This window comes from Malurus melanocephalus, unplaced genomic scaffold (genome assembly GCF_030028575.1).
Source record: "Malurus melanocephalus ecotype Western Australia unplaced genomic scaffold, MMel_1.1 scaffold_441, whole genome shotgun sequence".
Lineage (NCBI taxonomy): Eukaryota > Metazoa > Chordata > Aves > Passeriformes > Maluridae > Malurus > Malurus melanocephalus.
Window position 1 is genome coordinate 108538 of NW_026623673.1, and position 18217 is coordinate 126754.

General features: G+C 47.5%; 1 protein-coding gene across 1 annotated transcript in view; it reads left to right on the top strand.

The window, feature by feature from the left end:
- Positions 1–1040: 1040 nt before the first annotated feature.
- Positions 1041–18217, top strand: part of GRIN2B (glutamate ionotropic receptor NMDA type subunit 2B) — a 200620-nt gene continuing 183443 nt past the window's right edge. The window contains exon 1 of the mRNA XM_057380256.1: positions 1041–1596. The gene's annotated coding sequence lies outside the window, so the exon portion shown is untranslated. The remainder of the gene's footprint in view (positions 1597–18217) is intronic.

Genomic DNA, 18217 nt, shown 5'->3' on the forward strand with positions numbered 1-18217 from the left:
TTTCCCCCATCGCTCACTCGCAGAGATTCTCCTCCCCGCCCCTTGATATTCCCCCCTTCCCTTTCATTTTCCGCGGGTATATTTAATTATTATTAATTATTAAGCTGCTTTATTAATTCACCTTCCCATGCTTTCCCCACCTCCGGGAAGCATTCTCGGAGCTTTTATATTGCAGAGTAWTTTTTTTTTAAATGTATTTTTAGGGTGATGCTCTGAGCACTTCCCCCTCCCCGCCCCGCATCTCCCACCCGGGCAGTACCAGAGAAGAGAATGAAGAAGTTGAGCATGTCTGAGGCGGATCAGCCTTGCAGGCAGAGAGGGGGGCAGTAGCTACTCAGAGCAGCCCGAATGCTTGAAGCAGGATTTGCTGGTATGTATGTGGGTCTGGATTTTATGACAGCTCTAAGTGTGAACCTTTTTCCGAGCGAGATGGGAGGGGAAGAGAAAGAAATACCTACTTCAATAAATGCCTGCATAGCTGTAAACCCTGTCCGGCTGTGCTGAAAGCAGTGGTGGTGGGGACACTCCCAGGCATCCACCCACCCCCAGAAAAAAAAAAAGAGCCCAAGCAAAGCCCGAAGAGCCGAGGGTTGTGTTGCCGGGGGCGAAAGAGGCGGGGGGCGCGTAGTGCCGCCCGGCCCCGGGGCAGGTGAAGCAGCCCCCCCAGCCCCCCCAGTCCCGTGGCGGTGCGTGTGCGTGTGTGTGCGCCCAGCGCGCCCCGCGCTGCCCGTGGAGCCGAGCGCGGCGGCCAGCGGTGCCGGCAGCACTGCAGAGGGGTGGGCACGGCCCTCGCCAGCCCTCGGGGGCTGGGCCCGGGGGTGGGCGAAATGCTGTGCGTGCATGGGGAGGGGGCCGCGGGCGGGGGGAGTCGTTTTCTCTCCGCGATTCACATCGCGCCCGCTTTGCCGTCTCGTATGCATGCCTATCCCGGGAATGGTGTAGTCAGCCCGTATCTGAATTATTTATAGACTCGTGCCAGCTGGTWTTTTTTTTTTTWAWWAWTTTTTTTTTTTAATTCCGCTTGTGTGCACTATTGGGAAATGCGTTTTGCCTTCCTTTCTTCTCAATATATTAATGTCTTTGTTGGGGAGCGGTTTTTATCCCCTTCAGATTCCTCTAATACAAAATTGATGCTTATTTTTCCCTTCAGGAAGGGGACGCTTTGAGGCTAATCATGCTTCACAGAAGAACAGCACCGACCTCCAGTTGCATTAAACACAACCTCCTCCACTAGGGCTCCAGGAAAAAAAAAAAAAAAAAAGAGAATAATTACAAGAATAATCATTAAAAAGGCGAAAGGAATGCTTACTCTGGAACCTGCATTTGACGATCCTCACCACTCGCACTGAATAGCCTCTGAAGTGATTCTCTCCAGCTTTTCAATTTGCACCGCTTCAAGACGCAAGATTGCCACAAAGAAACCTCTATTTTTTTTTTACAGCCAAATAGGATTGTTTTTTAACTCATTCCCCCACGTTTGCCCCCGACCCTTATTCTTCTTATGTGGATATGCAAGCAAGAAGAGGAGACTGGACATTCCCAACATGCTCTCTCCCTTGATCTGTCCGTCTAGAGGTTCTSCTTCTACAAACCAAGGTAGGGAAATTCCTGTTTCTGTGGTTTTGCTTGCAGCTCATTTTGGTACACGGATTTGCCCAGGGAGCATCACTCACTATAGAACAAAAGGTTTAGAGATGCTTTTAGAAGCAGATACGGGGAAAAATAAAACCATTCACCAGACATGTTGATTCCCTCTCGGCTCATCAAATAGCACATGAAGAGAAGGCGAAAGGGTTTGAGTTAGGTACCATGTTGCGAATTGGGGGAAAGTCCCTTGTGATTTTTTTTTTTTGGGGGSGGGGGGGGGAGTTGACAGGTGGGGTCGGGAGAGACACGGGAGGAGGAACGCGRCTGTGGGAAGGGGTGAAAACGAACGTAATTTTCATCCATCCACCCGCAAATTGCCTCCTCCTTTTCACTGGTCCAGGGGCTTCTTGCCACGCTTTGATGTGAAAGCAGAGCTCGTTAGGAACAACAGGACGTAGAAACCCGCTTGTTGCCGGGGCGGGTGGTGCATTACTGAAAACCCACGCCGGGCTCTCGATCGTGAGCGGCCTAACGCGGGGGCCGGGGCCGGGGCCGGGGCCGGGGGGGTGGCCGGGGCCGCCCCTGGCACCGCGGCAGGAGCCCGCCCAGTGCCGGGGCGAGTGCGCCTGCTTGCGTGGAGGTGGAGGGCTATTTTAAGTCCAAGCACGTCAAGCGACTTAGCCTGAACCTACGAGGCGCTGTATTCAGGCAACTTCACGTGTTTTAATTTATCGCCGTCCCCCTGGTGCTGTCAGCGGGCATCGTGGCCCCTCTCCGCCGCGCCCCATCATTCCCCCCGCGCCATCCACCTTGCATCCCGCGTCCCCACGCAGGCAGCCCCCTCCCCAGCCCACTCGGGAGGGATGCAAAATGGCTATCGTGCCGCTCGGCTGTAGATACGCGGGAGATACCACTGCATCCCGACCGTAACGTGAGTCTTTCCGTAAGATGGTGGCAAGACAAAGGGAGCGGAGCCACCGGGGGGTGCGGGAGCGCCGGGCACAAGGTGTTGAACGTCTCGGGGTTATTTTAAGCCTCAGCCCGTGCCCGCCGCGCCGCTTCGTCCGTCACGCGTGGGTCTGCGCGCCCCCACGCCGAGAGAGGCGGCAGCAGGGGTGAGCTGCTGCACAGCCTCCCCCGGGGGCGGACCCTCACCACCCTTACCCGCATCGCCAGCCCCCCGCCCAGGCTCCCCCAGCCGTCTCTCCCTTCCACACCGGAAGCCTGGCGGTGGGCGGGGGGCGGCAAGAGGAGCGAGGGGCGCCCCCACAGCAAAGCGAGGAAGAGGGCTCGCCTCCAGCCCTGCTGTGGGGTGAGGCAGCCTCGAGGCGCCCTCAGCCCGTGAGGCATGTGGAGCATGCTGAGGCGGGGGCGCGCCTTTTTCAGCGCCTCCTTTGCCTGCATCTTTCCAGTACCTCCCTGCCACATTTCTGAGGGGGTTTTGTCGGCCTATTGTTAAAAACCAGGAGCGGTTCTGCGCGAAGGGGTTGAGAGCCACCTTTCCTGACATRTTCTGGCTGTGCTTCTATAAATATCCAAGGCTTCCCAGGGTTTATCGGCGCCTGGATCCTCCCTTCCTGAGCTCTCCCTCCCTCGCCGCAAGTGGGAGTAGAAAGTTTACCTGTGCGGGGAGGAGGGCGTGTGGGAGCGTTTCCTCCGTTTTCCGAAAGGATTTCTCAGGCCTCGCGGCTCCCGGATCTACCCAGGACCCCATCACCGAACGCATGGGGGATTGCAGCCCCCTGCGTCGGCCATCATTTGCCTCGGACAACCCCTAAAAGCACAAGTGCCGGGGAAAATGCACGGAAAGGGGAGGGTGGGCTCAGACCCTGCCCCTCTGYCCCCTACTCTGGGTTTTGCAGGCACATCGGACGGCAGAGGGGAAGGTTTCCTCGGGTGCCTGGCCAGGGTGGCAGCCCTCGGCAGCGGGGCCAGGCTGCCTGCTCGCCCGGAGAGCGGCGCCCAGCGCTGCCTGCTCTGCTCGCCGCCTGCCACAGCCGCCAGCCCTGCCAGCAGGGCACCCGGCCCGAGCGGGTGCCGCATCCCTGCCACAGCCCCTCCAGCCATAACCAGGGCCAAGTTCATGCAGAGGTGGAGCAGGGTAGGTGGGATTTGTGGAGAGGTCTTAAAGCTTTGATGCTCAGCCGTGGGGGCCAGGAGCATGGGCTCATATCCTTGTTCCTTTTCCCAGTCTCTCTTGCTGCTACCTTTACCTGTGACTTTTCCTCATCTTCTCTGCAAGCTGCAGTGGGGGAAAAAGGAGATGCCCAATAATATTGCTTTCCCCATCACCAAGCACAGCTACCTCAGGCTTTGCAAGCAGTATATGGAGGCTGCTGATCCCTCCTGAGCTGCCCCTTGGGCTGACAGGGAGGGCTGGGTGTGCAACACCCCTGGCTCATGGGGTGCTAGTGCTGACCCATTTGCCAAGGCCTTGGGGAGCAGAGCAGGGACACAGCACCCTGCTGTGTTGGGTGACCTGGTGTGCCCCAGCTGCAGCTCTGTAGAGAGCAGCAGTTTGTGCGTGGGTGCAGGGTGCTCTGCAAGAGGGGAGCTGTGGGTATGGGCGATTTTCAAGAGCTCACCCACACTGCCCCAAAGCAGTAGCTCATGTCACCTCCCTATATCCTTGCCTTTCTTTGGTCCCTCACCTCACCAGCTTGTCTCCCAGTCCTGGGTGGAGATCTCAGAGGGTTGGGACAGGATGGAACAGGTTGAGGGCAGAATCAGGAAACAGCCTGGGGGTGGTGAGATCTGCTTCAGCTGCCTCTTGGCTCAGCCATTGCTATTCAGGAGCAAATCTCAGCAGGGAGAAGGAAAGAAGCATGGTCAAAGACACAACTCCTCTTCCCAGGGACGCTGGGCTCTGGTCTGTTGGTGCACACCTGCTGCACCAGCCAGCTCAGCCTGTGCCCGTCCTGGTGCCTCTTGCAATCCCCGTGCCAGTGAGAGCATTGCTGAGCAAAGGAAGGTTTCAGCAGTGGCACCCAGCCATCCTATTCTGGGCAAGGGTCTCAGGGTACCAGCATTGTTGGCTGAGCTCTGTGTTGCACCTGTGCATGCAAGAACATCATGCAAGAGATCATAGAGGTGTGGAAAATACAGAGCAGGGGCAAAAATCCCAACCTGCCATCTAATAGTTGAGGCTTTGACTTGGTTTATGCTCATTCTGGATTACCAGCTGTCCCTGTATAAAAGCTCTATCAACCTAGGAACCAACACCTGATCCCCAAACGCTGTCCTGCAGGGGAGAAGGTGATGGAATTAATTTATATTTCATCTGCTGTTGGAGCTCAGCTGGGGCTGTTTCTTGGGCTTGGTTTGGAAGTGGGCAGGTGGCCCTTGCTTCCAGTGCAAGAGCTATGGAGCTGCGCTTGGATTGCCACTCTGGACTCACATTGCCTGGGTTGGCACCAGGAGTCGATGTCTCTGCAGTAGCATGTGGGAGGTCTGGAGTTGATTCCCAGTGCTATTTTTTTCATTCCCCCAAGCTGGCAGAGGGTGGGAGCACTGCACAGATAGCGCTGCCTGTATCTGCAATGGGCTTCATTCCACATTCCCATCCTTAGGATGCACAAAAGCTGGCTGTGAGATATTCCAGACTGAGGACTCGTCCCTAGGGGTTTAATCATCTTGGCCTCTAGAGAGGCCGCAGCTCTACTCTGCCTGTGCTCTACTTTGCAACGTGGTTTGGTGGGCAGCGGCGAAAGACAGCTACCTTGCAGCTGGAGAAGATGCAGAGGGTTTTTAAATTTTTTTGAATTTTCTTTGTGCAAGCTGCAATTTATCACAAAGAAATGGATTAGTTAATAGGAAAGATGGACTAGATGATCTTTCTGAGAAAGATGGCACAGTGTATTGTGATTGCCYAATCTACCATGGCATGCTTGTAGTATCTGCTCTGCCTGACATCAGGGCTCTAGGCCTGCCTCCCTTTCCTGCGATTCTGTGATTAGCTTTCTTTGAGATTTATTTTTACTTGATAGAAAAGCACGGAGTGTTTGGGAGAAGCACGGCTGCTCAGTTATCTGCTGTTACCCCGATCTGTCCTCTGTCCACCCGTCCATGAGAACTCTATACCAAAGTGAGTCAACTTAYTAATTGTCGCTTTGCTGCAGTCAGGCAGACTCGCTGCTGCCTTGGGTACCTCCCTGCATAAGATGAAATGGCAGTTTGATGATCACAGTGCTGAAATATGTGGAAGGGGAGTCGGAGGAAAATATTTGAAGCTAACCATGGCCCACCTGCTACTGCTGCCTTGTSTTTCTGCTTCAACGAAGTGCCTTGGAATGGGAACTAAAAACCCAATTCTCCAACCACAAATGGGGCTTCACCGTCTCTCTGGCCTACCTTTTTTGCTTGTCTGCWCATATAAAGGCAGGAAAAGAGGGTCCTGGCAGGTATGGATTGGTGCCTGCTCTAGAAAAATTAGTGCCATGGTGCTGAGTGCCTGGGAATTAGGAGATTGACCCAAAAGGTTTAAATGTTAAAGCTACCTTTCATGTTGGGTAAAAAGAAATCCGAACAAACCCACGCTTTATTGTTCAGGAGCTCATTGCTTCCTCAAGCTCCCAGCTAGGATTGTATTGAGAGTGTGAACTGGTGTGTGTAAATTTGACCAAGTGCAGGGTGGTGATCTGTGCAAACCAAGCGGCATATCTCCATGTGCCTGAGGTTACTGCAGAGAAAAAAAAATCCTCTCTCTGTGTACTCAGAGAGAAATGTGTGGCACAAGACAGTGTGCAAACTGTGCTGTGATCAAGTCAATTCAAACAATGGCTAATTTGGACCTCTTGAGACAAGGCTGCCTTTTATTCAGTGTTTTCTTGGGAACAGAACACTGACCCTGGGCAGGAGAAGGGACAGACTTCTCTTTTAAAAATTTTTGCACATACATTGAGTATGCATCAAGTGAGGAGAATAAAAATATTTCTTTTTCCACACTCAGGGTAACCAAAAAAGTGAAGAGGGAAAAGGGTATGTGTCCTGAGACTCACTACCAGCTCATTCTTCCTAATAGAGCTGGTATTTGTAGACTGCAGAGTATGCCAGGTGGCTCTCTTCCCTTTCTAACACAGGCAAAGACCATGTTTTAGATCAATATATAGAATCTATATTTATCAATATAGATAAATTGATTAAAAATCTGGGGRAAAAGAGAACTTTTGAATGAGGGTGTGGTTATTGGCTCAAAGTGAAAGGGACACTAGGCTGAGATCTCTGCAGCATTCATTCCCTATACCTCAAACCTAATCCTCAAGGAAGGTTCAAAACTGAAAAGAGTCACTGAAAGTGGCACCTGTAAAAATTTAGGTTGCCACCTCTGAATACTGAAGATGTTTCTGTGTTCCCAAAGCACATACAGTATCACTAACATTGGTGTGCATGGCTGTGCTGAAACATTTACAGGGAAGAAACACGCTAAAGGGAAAAACGTGAATTTGATTTTCATGTTTGGTGGCTTATCTCTGCTGATTGCTCCTCCACTAAAACAGGTGCAGCGCCACCAGGTTATCTGGCCTGAATAATCCATGGGACATTATTCTGTCACTCCTGCACACCACTGTCACACTGGGCACGTAGGAGCTCACCTCCAATTAACTATCCATGAGACGTTACTTTTCTAGGTAGCAGTCAGCCTACACTACTTTGTCTGCACGTAGCTGTTTGGTTATGGGAACAGTTCTTCCGTACTGTACTTCCAGTCTGGATTTTCAACCACTGGTCAAGAAATCAAGCAGTCTAGTTACYGCCATCCTCCTCCAAACCCACTTCCCAGCCCATGTTTGAACTCTGTATAGAATCCTCATTTGTTTGACATAGAGAAATGGTCTGTCCAGAACCTATTTACAGATGTGGTTTAGCTCTGCTTAGGTAACCATGTTCTGTTTGAGGGCAGCTATTCTAAGAGAGGGAAGGACTGGTGGGAGTGTGCGGGAGTGAACTAAGACAATGATCACAGAGCAGAGAAAACAAGACCTGTAAAGAAAGGTTGAGAGAGCCAGGGAAGCTCAGTCTGGAGAAAAGACTACTGTGGGTGGATCCCTAGCTGTCTGCAAATACTGTTTCAGAAAGAGGACAGGGGCCAATTATTCTCATTAGTCACAGAGGACAGATCAGGAAATAAATGACTTTAGGATGAAACAGAGAGAATACAGATTAAACATCAAATTAAATGTTTACTCCACTAATGTTTTAGTGACAGCAGAAGATGCTGATAAATTTGGCAGATTAGCTGTGACTGCCAATATTTAAAGCTGGATGTAGGTGCTGAGCTATCAGGATTTCTTATCTAATGAAGACTGTCTCTTTAGATCTGTGAACCTCAGAACGTGATATTTGCATGCCTAACCAAACAGCTTTGGAAGAAGGATAATGAGGTTGATTTGTCCTGTGTGCAGAAGGGAGGGACTGTCCCATTGGAGGAATCTGATTGGGTTTGGCTCTGTGCTCCAAATCTCATATGGTACCTGTAGGAGTCAAAATGATGGTGTCGGCTGGTGGCACAGCTTGCGCATATCAGGAGCTCCCCAAAGATGCCTCGTTTACAAAACCTCTGGTATGTTGTGACAGCTCATACTGTTCAGGGGAATGGCAAGAGCTTCGGTAGAGAAATTGGGCAGAAGAGGCTTAGAAACGTGTCCTGTGTGAATGATGCTTCAGCATTTGCAAGCACAGTTCTTGAATCTTGGGATAACTGTTCAGATTGAGACCATGTGTCTTTCCGAAGCTTCACCTGTCTCTAGCCATTGCTTTCAAGGCTTTACACTACCACAGCATCTGAACAGCTCGTGTGCCAAAACCTCATACTCCGAGGGGAGGGGAGGTTTGCCGTCATGTATTGAACAGGGTGAAAATTCACACCTTGCTATTTCATGATGTCATTCTTCTGCCTTCTATTTACTCCTCTTTGCTGTTTGCAGAAGATAAAATGGGATATGGGCAGCCATGAGCATTGTCATTTCTGAGGATCATCATTTCCCTAAGATAGCCTTCACACCTCTCCACACTCTAAGTTGGAGGAGCTTTCTGTATCTGGTTGGGGTTCRGATGAGTGGCTCTGGCAGTGCGTTCAGTGAGGGATCTTCCTACTTTGGGTCAGTAGAGATTCCCCTGCCAGTAGCTGAGATGGCTGAAAGGGCTGTTTTGGAATTATGAATTTCGCCAGCGTCAGGAATGTGCTGTGGCCTAAGGTCTGTGCCAATGTGTATCTTCTTGTGCATCAGCAGAAGTGGTGACTGTGGTGCAGCCCTGCTGGTGGATTACACTATCTTTTAAAGGAGGAACAAGCTTGTAATCCTGACCTTTGGTGGTTTTTTTTTTTTTTGTAGGAATCAGGATTTTTTTTTATACAGGTGTCCAGCATACACTCAGACACAAATGGAGGAAATTATACAATACMCTCTCTCTTTTATTATACTTGGATTTAACATTTTTGTTTCACTTCTTCTCCTAATCTCTTTGTTAGGGTTGCTGTGCACTATTGGGAGATAAAATATAGAACTCTCTCACAGTGTAGTTTCTTGCACGTATGACTTCTGAAGAATTTGGAGGATTTTGCAAGAGGAAACAAACATAAAATTTATTAAGTTCACTACTTCAAAACAGACTATGAGGTGAGATGGCTACTTGGAGCCGGCTGAAGCAGATAAGATCTGGTGTCACGAACTTGATGACAATTTACTATTGCAAATGCCACGTCCTACATTGCAGCTGATTGCCTAATGAACAGAAAATTGCTGTCAGGTGATAGTCACGACATCTTAAGACTGCAGTGGTCCCATGTTGTTACTCTGACTGGGCTGTGAACAGGATGCAGTGTGGCAYGGGTAGGTTAGAGATGAAAGTCTGCCATAACAAGGGACCATGGTTTCCTTCTCTCACATGGAACTTCTGCTACTCCAGCATTAACAGCTGGAATGAGATATTGGAGATACACAGTGGCTGTTTGGAATGTGAAAGGTGAAGGTCCTAAATCAGTACCACTTGGCAATGAATTGCAGAAGAAATGCTAGGAGCTTAAAGCCAAGGGCATCCCAGCTCTACACAGCATCTTGGGGCAGGTGGTTTTGAAGCCTGTGCAGTAAGAGCGGCTCCACTGCTGCATGGAAAGGTGTCAGGATGCTGCTAGCTGCTCTAAAAGGAGGATGGAGAAAGGGTTGCTGCTGTAAATCTCTTTGTGCCAGGTAAAGCAGGATGTTGTTTAATTGTACACAGCTGGATTGCTGGAGAATTTCTGTCTCAAGGCTTTGCTTAGAAATACGTTTGAAGTGCATTGTGGCARGGAAAATGTACTAGAACACGCTAACTCGCGGCTGCTTGCACGTAGGCATACGCTTGCATGGAAAGCACATGGGAAGGATCTGCATATCCCTGCACCCCTCTCTCTCCTCCTCTATAATTCTTTATTATTGCTGTCTGCTGTAGTCAGTGGCCTGAGTATCTCAGGGGAGATTCCCTCCTGTCAGACGAGTGTTTCGGCAGAGGCAAGCTGAAACATCAGAGGCTGACAATCCCCAAGGGAGAGTCTAATGAAAGCGGCAGAATGACATAATCTGTTCTCATAGTCGCTCCCTTTCAGCTCTCCACGTTTTTGGTGCAACTTGAAATTACCCTCTAATTTATTACTGAAAAGGTGACTATCATACATAATTGAAATTATATAGATAGTGTCCTGAAATGCTGAAAGTCATAGTATAAAATCAGCGTGGAGGTGGTCTGCTGTACTGTTTTTCTGGGAGGAAGCTTTTAAGGCTCAATCTAAAAGTAACAGTGTAAATGTCACAAAAGTATAAACAGAATCTCAGAAAAGATGTTGCAATAATTTAATTAAGTGATGGGCCCCCCCATACCCTAAACAGGAGGAGAGGAAAATTAAATAACTTATTAAAATAGGGTAGCTGCAGGGTGGGTGTCTTGAGAGATATGGTGTCTTTCGCAGAAAGCTTTTTGAATCCCTGGTTTGAAAGTTTGTGAGCTTTAAAATTAGCAATTCTGAAAGAGCCGCAAGGATCATGTGTTAATCATTTTTAATTTGCACTATTTCTATGTGGAGCAAAGGGACTCAAAGGCTTTCTGAACTTCAGGACTCAGAGGACTTTGCAGGAACTGATTGCCTGTACCTTGGTGCTCTCTGAAGCAAGAAACTGGATGTGCATAGTGGGTGTCTTACATGAGCAACCTTTTCTGTGCAATGGCCTTTTTTCTTACTGAAGGTAGTAATAACTTTTAGAAACCAAGAGATGCATAGCAGGTGATGAGTGCTGGTTAATGACATACCTCCATACCTTTTATTAGTAGTCTCCCCCCCCTTTTTTTTTTCCTGTTAGGATGATTTTTGTTTGGACAGGTTGATTCCTGACTTCAGCTTTTGACCATAGGAATGGTGATTAAGGTTTCTGACAGAAGAGATTTAGAAATGGGCTAACTGCTCCACAGAAAAAAAAATCAGAGGTTTTGCTAGTTCTGCACTGAAATAAATTAGAGTGTTTGATGTGTTTTCATGAAAAAGCTGAGAAAACAACAGCTAGCAGCCTGATAGGCAGAAAACAAACTGTTTTGTGTGGCGCATCCTTATTCTGCATACTTCAAAGTGGGGACTTGTCCCTGAGGTTGTCCTAGCCAGGAGGAGGGCTCAGACTACTGGGTCCTCTGCAGTAATGCTTTTTCAGTTGGAACTTTTCCAGTTGGAACTGTTCTACTTTATATAAATGCCTATTCATTGTGCTGGAGAGGGAGCGCTCTAACGACTGGGCTGTGGAGGTAGTTTGTTTCTTTGGCCTGATAAAAAGTAATTACTTATAAAAAGAGAATTGATTTCAGCATGGAAGAAATGGAGGCGAAGGCTCTGTAGCCCAGAGGCAGCAGAGTCCTCTGAGACACGGGAGACATGGGAGCTAATTCTTTCTCCGAATTAGTCAGTGAAGGTTTGTTCTTGTTCTGCTTTGGATGCGTTTGTTTTTTCCCAGTGACAACAAAATGTTTCATTTAGCATTGCGCTCCAGTGCTGATTCCAGGTGAGGAATAAAGTGACAGGAGGAGGTGAATTCCCAGGGAACAAAGACCTGATCCTCAAGCAAGTGCTCTTAAATGAAGGATGAGGGATGAGAACTATGGACTCTGTGCCAGGAAACCAGAGTTACTGCTCCAATGAAAATTTTTATCGTTTCCTATAAAGTGCAGGTAGCTCTTTAAAATTGTCTCTGGATCTTTAAAATCACTTGGGATTTTCATTCCTGCAGTTCATATCCCTTGGTATATCCCCTCTCATCATTCGTTATACATTTGCTTTTATAAGCTTGGTGAGATGTTTGACTTTTACATGGAAAGGGGAGTTTTTCCAGAAGTGAACACTACCGGTGGGGGACTTGTTTCCAGAGGAATTCCAGGGAGTCAGTGGAGAAAGAACAGGTTCATCGCAGGGCAGTGTAGAGTGGGAGCCCTATGGATGTGCTCCAGCTTACCCTCTAGAAAAAYGAGTCCCTATTGACTACAAAGGTAGCCTACACAGATGAGTTTTCTAAAAGCATTTAATTATCTCTTTTGTTTGGTGTATATGCATTTTAAGGATGTATGGGGTTGGGGGCTAGAAAAGACAAGAAGTGTATTAAAGTGCTGCTGTTTCATCACCTAGTTTGGAAAACAGTCGTGTTCCATAAGGAATCCAAAATCTAATGCCTGTTCTTCTGTCTTGTATTTTTCCACTGTAAGAAAACTGAGTACCTGATAGTCCATCTTTTTTTGAACACGAAAGCCTGGAGATTCCTCTGTCTTGTGTCCGATGTAAACGGTTCCCAAACGTGATTTGACTTTGCAAGAAACAGCCGTGTCTCATTAGGTGAGCTGAGACACGAGCTATGGCTTTCTCAGACCTTAATTTCAAACCAGAGTGGCAAGTTGTGCATGAGGTCTGTGGACATGTATGAGGGATAGGACTGGTCTGTAGCACCCCACAGAGAACTGTTTCTCTGGATACTACAGGAAGGCTAAGGAAAGATGACCAGGGCTTGCTGCTTCTCTCATTGCTGTGTCCCAGGAGGGAGTTTAGGAATGACATTTTATTAGATGTCTTTGTATGTTTTTGCCTGCATGCWTTTAGAAGCATTGCCCATCTCCATCATGGCACATCTTTCCTAAGAAAATATTGCTTGCATGATGAAGCATAAAAATCAAACCAGAAAATTAGAGAGACGGTTTGCCCTGGCAGTCTGTGTCCTCTTAACTGCACAGGGTAATACAGAAATCTGTGTGTCTTCTCTGATGTGACAGTCTTCTGTGATACTTCAGTTTGGCAACTGTGGCAGGACAAATTGCAATGTGTACCTGCACACCTCTGGGTGCAGCTGCAGCCCAGAGACTGGCTTCTCTGTCCCTTTTGAAATGGGAAATCTCGGCATTGGTTGTGGATTCAGCATCAGATTGGATGGAGTTTGGCTGTCTGCTCTGTGGTATGAGATGCAAGGGCTTCTGTTATTTATTTGAATCAGCTTCATTTTGAAGCATTTTTGTTTATAAACTTGTTCACTTTTGTTGTTGGCGGAACATTGTAGAGAGCTATTGAGGTACTGTCTAGGCTGTTCTTTTGGTGTCTGCAATGAATGCTGCATTAATTCTTGATGTTAATACAAAGGGTGCTATATTTTGTCCTTGTGTTTGATGATTTCCTTGTTTCTTGAATGTTAAATGATATGATTATAAGCATAGCAACAGATTCTTAAACACTTACTTTTCCATGTAAGTTTTCTAGATCATGCTTTTCCTGCAGTATAAAACAGCAGTAAGTATAGAATCTGGTTGACATTCAGTTTTGGGATCAGATTAAGTTGTGTCAAGTTTCTTCCCCCAAATCCTCATGGACCATCCCTGGGGAAGAAAAATCAATGTTCTCTGGTAAGAACTGCTTTAAATGACTGTATTTGGCATGTTGAAATKTCCATTTTAATAGAATTTGAGACTTTTAAATTAATTGTGTTTTTCCATAATCTGAACTACTTTGAAAGAGTGATATAAAATGGTTTAAAAGTCGCAGGACAAAATTAGATGGAAAAATCATAGAATTTGATTTTATTGTCAGAGAGACAAAAAAAGCATTCAGAACTTAAATTTCCCTTATAATTTCTGATTTCCTTATAGGATGTCTAAATATTTAGTAGCAAAAAGACAGTATTTGGTCCAGTGCTCCTCCCGGACAAGACAAATCTATGTGTGTTATTTAGTTGAAGCCTTGAGCTTTAAAGAGTTCGTGTGCAAAAGACTCAGCTTGAACCTTGGCTTTACTGAAATGCCACATTTATTACACCAGCTAAAGCAATACAGAACTTGGATAAAATCATCTGGARACAGCATACTCTGTGAAAGATCAGAAGAGCAATGTAAAGAGAAGGCAAGCTTCACTCAGGAGTGGGATGTTAAGCTGTGCCTCTTATAACTGGAAATGAAGCATAAAACACTCATTCCAGTAAACAGAAGAATCTACTTGGGAATGGTTGTAGAACCTCGAGCAGAGCTTGCAGTGCACTGAGTGGATTCAGTTCATCAGTGCCAAACTGAAGGGCTTGGAGAAGATGTAACTGAGAATCATCTTGTGTGTGAGACCAAGATGGTAAGAGCCACACTGAGCTTTCTCTTGGCCGCAGTCCAAGCGGCCAGTTAGGTGGGTCAAGCTGACCACCTCCATTCTGGTTGTGCTGGCCAGCATGTGGCCAGCACATGTATATGCTGATCAGCATGTGGCAGAAGGTGCCATCCTTGGTCTGTCAGGAGATACGGTCGGGTGGTTTGCATGGAGCTCCTCTGCTTTGCATACATGCGYAGGTCTGGTCTTTCTTTTCAGCTAGAAGCGCATTAGTCTCCTGCAGGAGGACCCTTGGGCTTCAAGTACGTACAAAGCGTGGAGAGGTGTGTGTGTGCTTCTATGCCATCTCATGTTTTCTGAATGTACAAAGGATGGACATAGTTTTGTATTTTTATGCAACCCATTTTGCTTTCCTAGCTCARATGGATTCCATTATAAAGATCTTTGTGATGACGCTAATGACTCATGATTCTGGCCAATACACACATATTGTGGCTTTTCCAGTGACTTCAGTTGTGCTAAGCTTCTTTTGTCYGTTCTGAGTCTGGGAAGTTAATCAGAAAACATTTTCTTGATGCTGGTGAGGACGAAATGGGCCAGCATGGGTTGTGAGGACTGGTTGTGGTCAGAAAACAGATTTATACACCTTGTTGTACTTTCACTGGCAGTAAATTGCATTCTGGTCCTGCTAAAACCTGGATCATGAAGGACTGAGAGAGTTGACACATAGGTTTACCCAGACTAGCGGTACATATTCATAGAAAGGGTGGGAGGCAGTAGCCATTCCTTTATTTTGGATTTCTCTTCTGGGAAGAGGGAAGCTGATGCTACAACCCACTCATTGTGGTAGATGTGCCCCCTTCATCTGGGTCCTGGAKCAGAAGGGGAGCAGGCACAGAGTGTCAAGGACCACCCCACTTCATTTAGACTCTGCTGAGCCCCASGGGCCTTGTGGCTGTCAGAAGCTGGACTGGGCTGAGCATCTCCCCCATGGAGCTGAGCAGCCACGGAAGTAGTGAATCAATGCTGCCCAGGGCAGCATGCCCACCTTTCCCTTGTTCTTCCATTTTCTTTCCTCCTTCTCCAGTCTGGAGAAGCCAACTGGACTTCATTCTATCAGCCTCAGCTCAGGGCCAGGGCAGTCCTGCAGGTGGGGAGGCAAAGCCACTGTATCTCAGTGCCTTTGAAATACTTTGGGAGCTGTTGGAGGCCCTGGTGACTTGGAGCTGGAGGCACAGGGGAAGAGTTCTGAAGGAAATTTCAGAAGGATAAGTTTTGGAGGAGGGAAAGGTTTTTTTCCTTTGGCATCTAAGAAACCACTCTTTGCGCCCAGGTCCTGCTTCTGTGACTACTTGATGCTCAGGCAGCATCTGGTGTGCTTTGCACAAATGTGATGTCTCACAGCAAGGCTTGAAGTAGCCTCCCACCTCCCCCCTCCTTGGGACGAAGGAGGAGGGAAGGCTTAGACACCACTGTTTGGAGGAAGCTGATGGTCAGACTATTGGGAAGGTGCCGTGTCCAGTTTGAGGGTGTGCATAGGGAATGGCAGTGTACAGAAATGTACCCCAGCAGTGGTGCCTTGGAGTGATGCGTAAGCAGCACCTGCTCATTGCTCCTGACTGATGACGTGGGGCCTTGCCTGGGTCTCTGGGGCCCACTGCTTTTTCTGAGAGCAGCAAAGCTGTCACACAGTGGCCCAGAGCTGGTCACCACCAAAGCAAACTGAAGCCCTTTGAAAACCTTCTGGCAGTTTTTGGTGAGGGACTGATGAGGAGACATGTCTGTGAAGAATATGTGTTGTCTTGTGACTGCCTGGACTTTACTCTGATGACAAACCCCGTGCCTTTGCTTTGTGAGAGTATTCCCATTGGAAATCAAAGAGATTTGAGATACATAGCTAGCTAAGCAGTCATACCTCAGAATAGGATTTGGGGATTAGCAGAATGGATAGTAAATTGAATAGTAGGAGTTAAAATCAGACTGTGCTCAGTAAGAAAGCAGAGATGAGAGGTACACCCCTGGAAAGCAGTAATGCCAGGAATGACACTGAGGTTACACCRGTTAGCAAATGAGATATGGACTCACAGTACAATGTGGCAGCAAAGAGGCTGAAGTGATTTCTGGATCGCATAAAAAGAACTGTTGTGTCTTTAAGCAAGGAAATGTTTTCTGCGTGGTTCCACTCATGTTTTCTTCGTGTACCTGATCTGAGTGTACCTTGGCTAATTTCTGTAGAGCTTAGTGCCCCAAAGATGGCAGCAAATTAGAACAAATTCAGTAGAGCAACAAAAATGATTAAGATGCTRGAGGGATTGATCTAAGAGGGAAGATTAAAGTAACTAATTACATTTAGCTTGGCCAAATGACAAATAAAAGAGGGATGTGATGACTGCCTTAAAGTGTGTGCTTAAGAATGTAAACAGTGACGAGGGAGAAATAGAACGTGGGATTGTTTGGTGCTGTCGGAGTGGCTGTTGGTCAGATGCCTGCTCTGCGCTGCTACCGGAGTTATGTAGGAGCTTAACCAGAGACTGAAAAGTAGCTGTAGCCAAACAATAGCAGCAAATGAGCAAAAGAAGGTGCTGAATAGGTAGCACAGGTCCTGCTGAGAATTGTGGCAGAGACTGAAGTCCTTTTTTTCAGGGAAGTAATGGGTAGATTCTTGCAGCTTTGCTACAAGGTGTGTCCAGAATTCTCCAGGGAAGGAGGTAAAGGATGTGGAGTTCCCACAGAAGTCTTTCCTCTTTGATTTACAGGACCCATAGATAATTTCTCCACTGTTTGTTTGTAAATGTGTGGTGTTGCATTCATGTCAGGGTGTATGTAATCTTTTAAAAAGAGCAGGGACATGCAAAGGGATGGGGTAGATGACAGTAAACACTTAATCCTTAAGAAATGCTGAGAGAGCCAGGCGTGTTCAGTCTAGAGGAAAGAGAACTGTGGGTGGACACCAAACAGCATATCTGTGAAGGACTGTTATAGAGGGAGGACAGGGGCCAATTATTCCCTTTAGTCACTAAGGGCACATCTAGAAGAAGGTGGGCCCGTAGCTGAAGCTGGGAAAACCAGATCTTGTATGAGAAGAAGCCTAAGTGTTGGGTGACAGGAAACCAGCAGGCCAGGAGGTGCAGGGAAATTGTTACGAGTGTAGATGGCCAGGGGTGACGCTAGGCACTTGTTTATAACACAACACAGCCATTGAAACTGATCTTGCTGCGGTAAGTTTTCATGTGATTTCATAGTCTCTAAAAGCTTCTTGAGCATTTCTACATCTCCTCATTTTGACAGGCATGGGTAAATTCTTTTGTGATACCTATTTGGAGGGCCATTTGTAAAATAAATGCTTCAGCATAGTTCCCTATAGGACCGAGAGTGTGTCCTGGTGTCCTAGTTCCAGGGCAGTTTGAAGAGGAATTTCAAAGAGTGATGGGAGCCCAGCATCAGAGAAGCAAGTTTGTGCTGCAAACTTGAGGCACGTCATCAGGGTTGTCCTATCTGACTTTACCATGAATTGGCTTTTATTCAGATTACTAAGAGCTGTGGTCAGTAAAGTTGTTTTCCTTCCTTTCTCTAGTAGTGGTCTGGCAAGTCCACCCTCACTGCTGGTTGAGGATAGCATGTGAATCTGTCAGTGGAGTGGTTGAAATGCAGGCCTTCTGCCTTGGCAGCTGCTTGCAGTGCCTTCTCACAAGCCTGGCAAGCTGAGCTCGGACAAGCCTTAAGCAGTAGCAGGATTTGTCAGAGCCCATGAGCAAGTTGCTCAGCCTACCTGTGCTTCTGTGAACTGGGATGATGAACTGTACAGCTGAATTCAAAAGTCACACTTTATTTTGTGCTAATGAGGTGCCACTTTTCAGCTGATGATGCCACAGAATCATCCTTACTCTTTACTCGGTCCTGGCTTTCAGAGCTCTAGCCTTGACATTCTTTAGTGGTTTGGCACTTTCTGAAAGAAAGCAAAAGCACCATACAGAGCAGAAAAGCACTTCACAAAGCATATTCTGATGAAGTCAGCTCCTTGAACAGCTGCAACAGGGACAGTAAAGCAGCCAGAAA